The sequence below is a fragment of the Colobus angolensis genome, unplaced genomic scaffold, assembly GCF_000951035.1.
Source record: "Colobus angolensis palliatus isolate OR3802 unplaced genomic scaffold, Cang.pa_1.0 Scaffold15, whole genome shotgun sequence".
In the NCBI taxonomy this organism is placed as follows: domain Eukaryota; kingdom Metazoa; phylum Chordata; class Mammalia; order Primates; family Cercopithecidae; genus Colobus; species Colobus angolensis.
Genome location: NW_012114599.1, coordinates 2583600 through 2592267, shown reverse-complemented (window position 1 = coordinate 2592267; position 8668 = coordinate 2583600).

Here is an 8668-nt window from a genome sequence, read left to right as displayed (position 1 = left end):
AATAAATAAATAAATAAATAAATAAATAAATAAATAAATAAATAAATAAATAACAGGATAATGGCAGAACGTGCAGGTTTGTTACATAGGACATATGTGCCATGGTGGTCTGCTGCACTTATTGACCCATCCTCTAAGTTTCCTCCCCTCACCCCCAACCCCCAAAAGGCCCTGGTGTGTGATGTTCCCCTCCCTGTGTCCATGTGTTCTCAATGTTCAACTCCCACTTATGAGTGAGAACACGCAGTGTTTGGTTTTCTATTCCTGCATTACTTTGCTGAGGATGATGGCTTCCAGCTTCATCCATGTCCCTGCAAAGGACATGATCTCATTCCTTTTTATGGCTGCAGAGTATTCCATGGTGTGTATGTACTACATTTTCTTTATCCAATCTATCATTGATGGGCATTTGGGTTGGTTCCAAGTCTTTGCTTTATAAATAGTGCTGCAATAAACATATGTGTGCATGTGTCTTTATAGTAGAATGATTTATAATCTTTTGGGTATATACCCAGTAATTGGATTGCTGGGTCAAATGCTATTTCTGATTCTAGATCCTTGAGGAATTGCCACACTGTCTTCTTACAATGGTTGAACTAATTGACATTCCCACCAACAGCGTAAAAGTGTTCCTATTTCTCTACGGCCTCACCAGCATCTATTGTTTCCTGACTTTTTAATAATTGCCATTCTGACTGGCATGAGATGATATCTCATTGTAGTTTTGATTTGCACTTCTTTGAAGATCAGTGATATTCAGCTTTTTTTCATATGTTCGTTGGCCACGTAAATGTCTTCTTTTGAGAAATGTCTGTTCATATCCTTTCCCCACTTTTTGATGGGTTTTTTTTATTGTAAATATGTTTAAGTTCCTCGTAAATTCTAGATATTAGACATTTGTCAGATGAGTAGATTGCAAAAATTTTCTCCCATTCTGTAGGTTGCCTGTTTACTCTGATGATAGTTTCTTTTGCTGTGCAGAAGCTCTTTAGTTTAATCAGATCCCATTTGTGAATTTTGGCTTTTGTTGCAATTGCTTTTGGCATTTTTGTCATGAAGTCTTTGCCCATTCTTATGTTCTAAATTGTATTGCCTAGGTTTCTTCTAGGGTTTTTATGGTTTGGGGTTTTACATTTAAGTCTTTAATCCATCTCAAGTTAATTTTTACATAAGGTGTAAGGAAGGAGTTCAGTTTCAGTTTTCTGCATATGGCTAGTCAGTTTTCCCAGCATCACTTACTGAATAGGAGATCCTATCCCCATTGCTTGTTTTTGTCAGGTTTTTCAAAGATCAGATGGTTGTAGATGTGCGATGTTATTTCTGAGGTCTCTGCTCCATTGCCCTATATGTCTGTTTTGGTACCAGTACCATGCTGTTTTGGTTACTGTAGCCTTGTAGTATAGTTTGAAGTTAGGTAGCGTGATACCTCCAGCTTGGTTCTTTTTGTTTAGGATTGTCTTGGCTATATGGGGTCTTCTTTGATTCCATATGAAATTTAAAATAGGTTTTTTTTTTTAATTCTGTGAAGAATGTCAATGGTAGTTTAATGGGAATGCATTGAATCTATAAATTACTTTGGGCAGTATAGCTATTTTCATGATATTAGTTCTTCCTATCCATGAGGATGGAATGTTTTTCCATTTGTTTGTGTCCTCTCTTATTTCCTTGAGCAGTGTTTTGTAGTTCTCCTTGAAGAGGTCCTTCACATCCCTTGTTAGCTGTGTTCCTAGGTATTTTATTCTCTTTGTAGCGATTGTGAATGGGAGTTCATTCATGATTTGGCTCTCTGCTTGCCTATTGTTGGTGTAAAGGAATACTTGTGATTTTTGCACATTGATTTTGTATCCTGAGACTCTGCTGAAGTTGCTTATCAGTTCAAGATTTTGGGCTGAGATAATGGAGTTTTGTAAATATAAAATCATGTCATCTGCAAACAGAGGTAACTTGACTTCCTCTCTTCCTATTTGAATACCCTTTATAATGTATTGTTGACCTGAAGATGTTTAAACAAGGTATGGGATGGTTTGAGACCTTCCATGGTTAACAACAGAACACCAATAGGGAGGGAAGGAGATGAAGATAAATGAAAGAATATAAGGCAATTTAGGAAAACTCAGACAAGAAAATGAGGTTTCAGGGCACATCAGTGTAGTACCTTAACTTGGAGGCAAGTCACCTGGAAAATGTAGAAAGTTGTATTATTTATTAAGGAGAATTTATCCAAATAAATAAAAATCAATCACATCTTTATGGAGATCCAACTTCAAGCAATGCCTTGTGGTTTCAGAGAGGGCCCTGGTTTAAAATAGCAGAAAAGTATCTGGCACTCAAAATGGGATGGGATAAGGGGCAGGAAAGGACACAGCCGGAGTGACTGCAGACTTCAGCTGAGGGAGCAGCCCTGTGGGCAAGGTGCCAGTCAGGGAGGGAGTAGTAATGATAGGTACTGACAGATGGACTGTCATCATAAGCAGAAAGAAAGTAAGACATTCTGGATGGGGAGAACACTGTGGGCAAAGGCCTGCTGGTGGAAAGGGGTCTGAGGTCTGGGTGTGGAGAGCAGATGGGTTTGGCAGTAGCCAAGAGACTTGCGGAGGACAATGTCTAGAAAGACACTGGGGTGCAGCTGGAGAAGGGTGGAAATGTCTGCCTGAGAGTTGGGGCATTATGCAAAAGAGCCCGTCAAAGGCTTCTTAGCGTGGCTGTACCTTCGCCAAACCTGGGCTCAGGAAGATCAGCCTGGGGGTGGTAGGGGCAGGAGTCTTGGACTCTATGCCAAAAGCCAGAGGGAGCCTGTACACAGTGAGGGCCAAGACACAAGACAAGGCATCGCTGGTAGAAGGAAGAGATGTGGCCCATGGGCTGTTGGGTGTCAGGTCTGAGGATTCGGCCTCTGGCCACACAGAACAGAGCAGCTCAGCTTGGGGTGAGAGTGTGCAAAAGCAGGGACAGGCACTCTGCCCCTTTGTGAGCAAGCTTGGGAGAGAAGGCAAGGGCAAGAGAGTTCATTTGCTCTGGAAGTAACAGGAGACACCTGGAGAGGAAATCAGAAGGGCCTGAAAAGCTTCATCTCTGCCTCAGTTGCTGACAAGGGGCCACATAGAGTTTTGTTCCAAGAACTCCACTCACACTGGCAAAGCAGGCTTTGGTCAGGACTGGAGAAAGCTAATGCCTACAGGCAGGGGAAGAAACCTTTCTCCCAAAATAATTTACATGAAGAATTCACAACCGAATTTCTCCTTCTAAAACATCTGCAGGCAGGTTACTTCAAAGCAGTCAGATTCTCCCCAAGAGTCATTTGCTTCAAAGCTGCATATCTAGAAGTTTCCAGTGGCAGTTTCTCTAAAAAGAAAAGCCCTTCATTTCCATCCCCGTCTAAAGGGGCAAGTACTTCCCTGATCTGCTGCCTTAGAAAATGTGGACTAGGATGTCATAAGATCTGATTTTTTAGAGAAGTTGGAAATCCTATTTTAAAAGTGAAACCTATCTTTTTTGTTCTATTGTGGTAAAATGTACATAACAAATTTTGCCATTTAACCATTTTTAAGTGTACATTATTTATTATTATTATTATTTTGAGACAGAGTTTCACTCTTGTTGCCCAGGCTGGAGTGCGGTGGTGCGATCTCGGCTCACTACAACCTCCGCCTCCTGGGTTCAAGTAATTCTTGTGCCTCAACCTCCCGAGTAGCTGGGACTACAGGCGTGCATCACCACGCCTGCCTAATTATGTATTTTTAGTAGAGATGGGTTTTCACCATGTTGGCCAGACTGGTCTCGAACTCCTGACCACCAGTGATCCACCTGCCTCAGCCTCCCAAAGTGCTGGGATTACAGGTGTGAGCCACCACACCCTGCCTTTTTAAGTGTACATTTATGTAGCATTAAGAATATTCACATGGTTTTGCAACTATCACCACCATCCATCTCCAGAACTTTTTCATATTCCCAAATTTAAACTGTGTATCCATTAAACACTAATCCCACATACTCTTCCCCAAGTAACTGTTGGCAACCACCATTCTACTTCCTGTCTCTATGAATTTGACTACTCCAGGTACCTCATATAAATAGAATCATAATATTTGTCCTTCCTTGGCTGACTTATTTCACATAGTATGATGTCTTCAGGATTCCCCATATTGCAGCACTGGTCAGAATTTCCTTCCTTTTTGTGGCTGAATATTTTCATTGTGTGTATATACCACATTTTGTCTACTCATCCATTCATAGAGACTTGGGTTGCTCTCCCTTCTTGGCCATTGTGAATAATGCTGCTATGAACATGGGTATATAAATATCTGTTCAAAGACCTGCTTTCACTTCTTTGGGGTATATGCCTAGAAGGGGAATTGCTGGATCACATAGTAGTTCTAAGCTCAGTGTTTTGAGGAACGTCCACACCCTTTTCCCCAGCAGCCACACTATTTTACAGTTCACAGCAATGCACATGGGTTCCAATGTTTCCACAACTTTGCCAATACTTGCTGTTTTCTGGTTTTGTTTTTTTTTCTTTCTTTTGTGTCTTGGCTCTGTTGCCCAGGTTGGAGTGTAGTGGCATGATCATAGCTCACTGCAGCCTCAAACTCCTGGCTCAAGCAATCTTCCCACTTCAGCCTCCTGAGTAGCTGGGACTACAGGTGCACACCACCATGTCCGACTAATTTTTTTTTTTGAGACGGAGTCTCGCTTTGTCACCCAGGCTGGAGTGCAGTGGCGCGATCTTGGTTCACTGCAAACTCCGCCTCCCGGATTCACACTATTCTCCTGCCTCAGCCTCCCGAGTAGCTGGGACTACAGGCACCTGCCACCATGCCCAGCTAATTTTTTGTATTTTTAGTAGAGACAGGGTTTCACCGTGTTAGCCAGGATGGTCGTGATCTCCTGACCTTGTGATCCACCCACCTTGGCCTCCCAAAGTGCTGGGATTACAGGCGTGAGCCACTGTGCCCAGCCAGTCCAACTAATTTTTAAATTTTTTTGTAGAGGAAGGAGTCTCACTTTGTTGCCCAGGCTGGTCTTGAACTCTTGGCCTCAAGTGATCCTTTCCCTTAGCCTCCGGAAGTGCTGGGATTACAGGTGTGAGCCACCATGCCTGGTCCTGGGTTTGTTGTTGTTGTTGTTGTTTTAAATAATAGCCATCCTAATGGATATGAAATTACCCATTGTGGTACCATTGTGGTTTTGATTTGCATTTCCCTGATGATAAGTGATACTAAGCGTCTTTTCATGTGCTTATTGGCCATTTGCTTATCTTCTTTGGAAACTGTCTACTCAAGTTCTTTGCCCATTTTTAAAATCAGGTTGTTTGTTTTTTTGTTGTTGTTGAGTTATAGAGGTTCCATCCCTCTGTGGTCCTGAGCACTCACCTCCAGCCACAAGCCAGTGCACTCAGTCAGCAGAGACCTGCATTGGAGTGTCTCCAGGTGTGGACCGTGACCCTCTGGTGGACTGTGAAATCATTTAGTAGGTCATCACTGAATAAAAAGAAATGAAACCAAATGGAATAAAAAATCCAGAATTCATTACAGGTGGTAAGGTTAAGTACTGTTATATCAAACCTTTTGTTATATGTATAGATATATGTGCACACACACACAAACAATATATGTACGTGAATGTATTCCAGTTCACAATGAAAAATGTATTTGTTACTGCAATTTGCAGGACAAGATTTTTGAGAAACACTGCACTACAAGTTAAATAAATTCACCCTTCTTAGAAAGCAGTGAAGCAACCATCTGTTGTTACTTAAGACGATCTTGGAGGGTCTCATGTACCCACTCAATCCACTTGTCAAAGTATTCACCCCCCGAAATAGCCCTCTTTGAAGGTGGGAACGGGGTGGTGGCAGTGATCTGAGAGTCTGGCTGCATGGTATATAAGCAGTCTATATGGCTAATAGTGGGCATGTCTCATGTGCTGTGTAGACACGGGGCATCACAGGATGGTGACTCCTCCGGGGCAGGACTCCCTTCTCCCACTTCATGAGGGTGGAAATCAGGCTGACCCTGGAACAGGAGGTCTCCCTCTGCCTTGGAGGCTCCATGGACAGCATCTTGGTGTCACAAGATGCATCTGGGACTGGGCATCAGAGGCTCAGACCCCAGTCCTGATGCCACTCACAGGCTGGGCAATCTGGATAAAGGCTGACAATCTGCTTGAATTTACCTAGAGACACAAAACTACTTCTGTAAAACCAGGATGTTGATGAGGAGTCCTGTTGCCCTCACGGTGGAGCTGAGAAGGCCAAATAGTGGAAGAAGCAAATAAGCTTTGTAAAGTGAGGGAGAAATATCAGATGCTGTCATTTACAAATCACCACTTCCCTGCCCATGGGCTCCCAGAGCTCCTCATTCTGCCCTTCCTTGAACCATACTCCTAGAGCTGCCTATGGAGAAGTTGACCCAGGCTGGAGGCCAGAGCCCCAGGAAGCCTCCAGAGGGGCCAAGGGTAGGTATGAAGTCAGCAAGGAACCCTGGGAAATAGCCCTTCAAATGCAGCTGGCTGCCCAGGCCTCTAACCTGGAAGTCGTGGGTAGGGATGGCCCCAAGAGGGAGGGCAGGAACACCAGAAGCAGTTTCTACTAGTCCTCAGCCTCGAGTTACACATTCAGATGCCCAACACTGCTTTGATACTGACTTGATTCTCACCATGACAAGTCCTGGCTAGCCTCACGTTTGCTGTTAGACACAGCTCAACCTAATGCAGGGAAGGTACTGGTTTGCAAGGAAGAGACTGTACCCATTCAATGCTGTCCCTCACCACGCCTGGGGGCTTCCTCAGTGATCTTCTTGGGAAGAGGACTATTTCTGACCCACTCTGCACTCATCTCAACACTGCCCACAGAGTCTAGTACATAGCAGTAGCTTAATAATAATGATTTGACTGGGTGTGGTGGCTCATGCCTGTAATCCCAGTGCTTTGGAAGGCCAAGGCAGGAGGATTGCTTGAGGCCAGGAGTTTGAGACCAGCCTGGGAAACGTAGTAAGACCCCATCTCTACAAAAAATTTTTAAAATGAGCTAGGCATGGTGGTGTGCACCTATGGTCTCAGCTACTCAGGAGGCTGAGGTGGGAGGATCACTAGAGCCCAGGCATTTGAGGCTGCAGTGAGCCGTGATTGTGCCACTGCACTCCAGCCTGGGCAACAGAGTGACACCTGTCTTTAATAATGATGATGATAATAATAATAATTTATTGAACCCATGGATGAATGGGTGGGTGGTGAGGAAGTAGTCTCCCCAATAGACTCTCAACAATCTTAGGAATTTGCAACCTTCTTTGAGTTGAAGGAGAGAGGGGTACAAAGATGATGAACGTGAGGGTGATGCAGTGGCCTGATCAGGGCTTTCAGGGAGCTCAGGGCAGGAAATGTTTTTAAACCAGAAAGAAATTATTTCAGTATATTTATAACTTATCCTCTTACATTGTTGCAAAGGGGGTTGGAGGATATCCCTGACTGTATGGCATCTGCTGGAAATTCCCACCTTTAACTGAAGGTCTCAGGATCACTCAGTTCAGGCCACAGCTGCACCTCTCCAGAATGCAGCTCGGTCTCCTACCACCTACATACAGAGCCCTCTCCACTTCCAGCCCCAGGATTCCCTGGTCCCTACAGCATGTGAGAGATCAGGGTGGCTCCAGGAGAGAAGCACTGCGCTGAACAGAAGCCAAGAAGAGGTTCAGGTCTGTGCACAGTAACGGGATGGTGCTGGTGGGTGGCGTGGTCATGCCCCCAGTTCTGCCACTATCTCAGGGTAGGTCAGGCAATCCAACTTTCAGGAACCAAGAACCATCACCCTCCTCCCTTCTCTAATACTCATTTCAGACGTCAAACAGTTTGTCATTTAGGTCTTCAAACACAAAGATTCTCATTATTACCAGCTTTCCCTGGCCACCTGCCCTGCACTCTCCCCAAGTGTTATTATATATGATACAATTATCAGTATGGTTGGATTTAAGTCTTTTATCTTGCTATTTATTTTCCATTTTAACCAGCTATTCTTTCTTCCTTTTTTTCCTCTTTTCCTGATGTATCAGTTTGTTCTCACATTGCTAATAAAGACATACCCAGGACTGGGTAATATATAAAGGAAAGAGGTTTAATTGACTCACAGTTCAGCATGCCTGGGGAGGCCTTACAATCATGGCAGAAAGCAAAGGGGAAGCAAGACACGTCTTACATGGCAGCAGGCAAGAGAAAGCTTGTACAGGGAACTCCCCTTTGGAAAACCATCAGATTTCGTGAGACTTATTCACTAGCACAAGAACAGCACAGGAAAGACCCGAGCCCATGTTTCAATTACTTCCTACCGGGCCCCTCCCATGGCACGTGGGAACTATGGGAGCTACAATTCAAGATGAGATTTGGGTGAGGATACAGCCAAACCATATTACCTGACTTTTTTTTCTCTTGGTTGGTGGATACATTTTTTGAAATTGAGGTGAATTTAAAGTGAATATTTCAGTAGCATTTATTACATTCACAAAGTTGTACAACTATTACCTCTATCTAGTTTCAAAACACTTTTATCGAGGTGGAGCAAGATGGCCAAATAGGAACAGCTCCAGTCTCCAGCTCCCAGCGCGAGCGACACAGAAGACAGGTGATTTCTGCATTTTCAACTGAGGTACTGGGTTCATCTCACTAGGGAGTGCCGGACAAT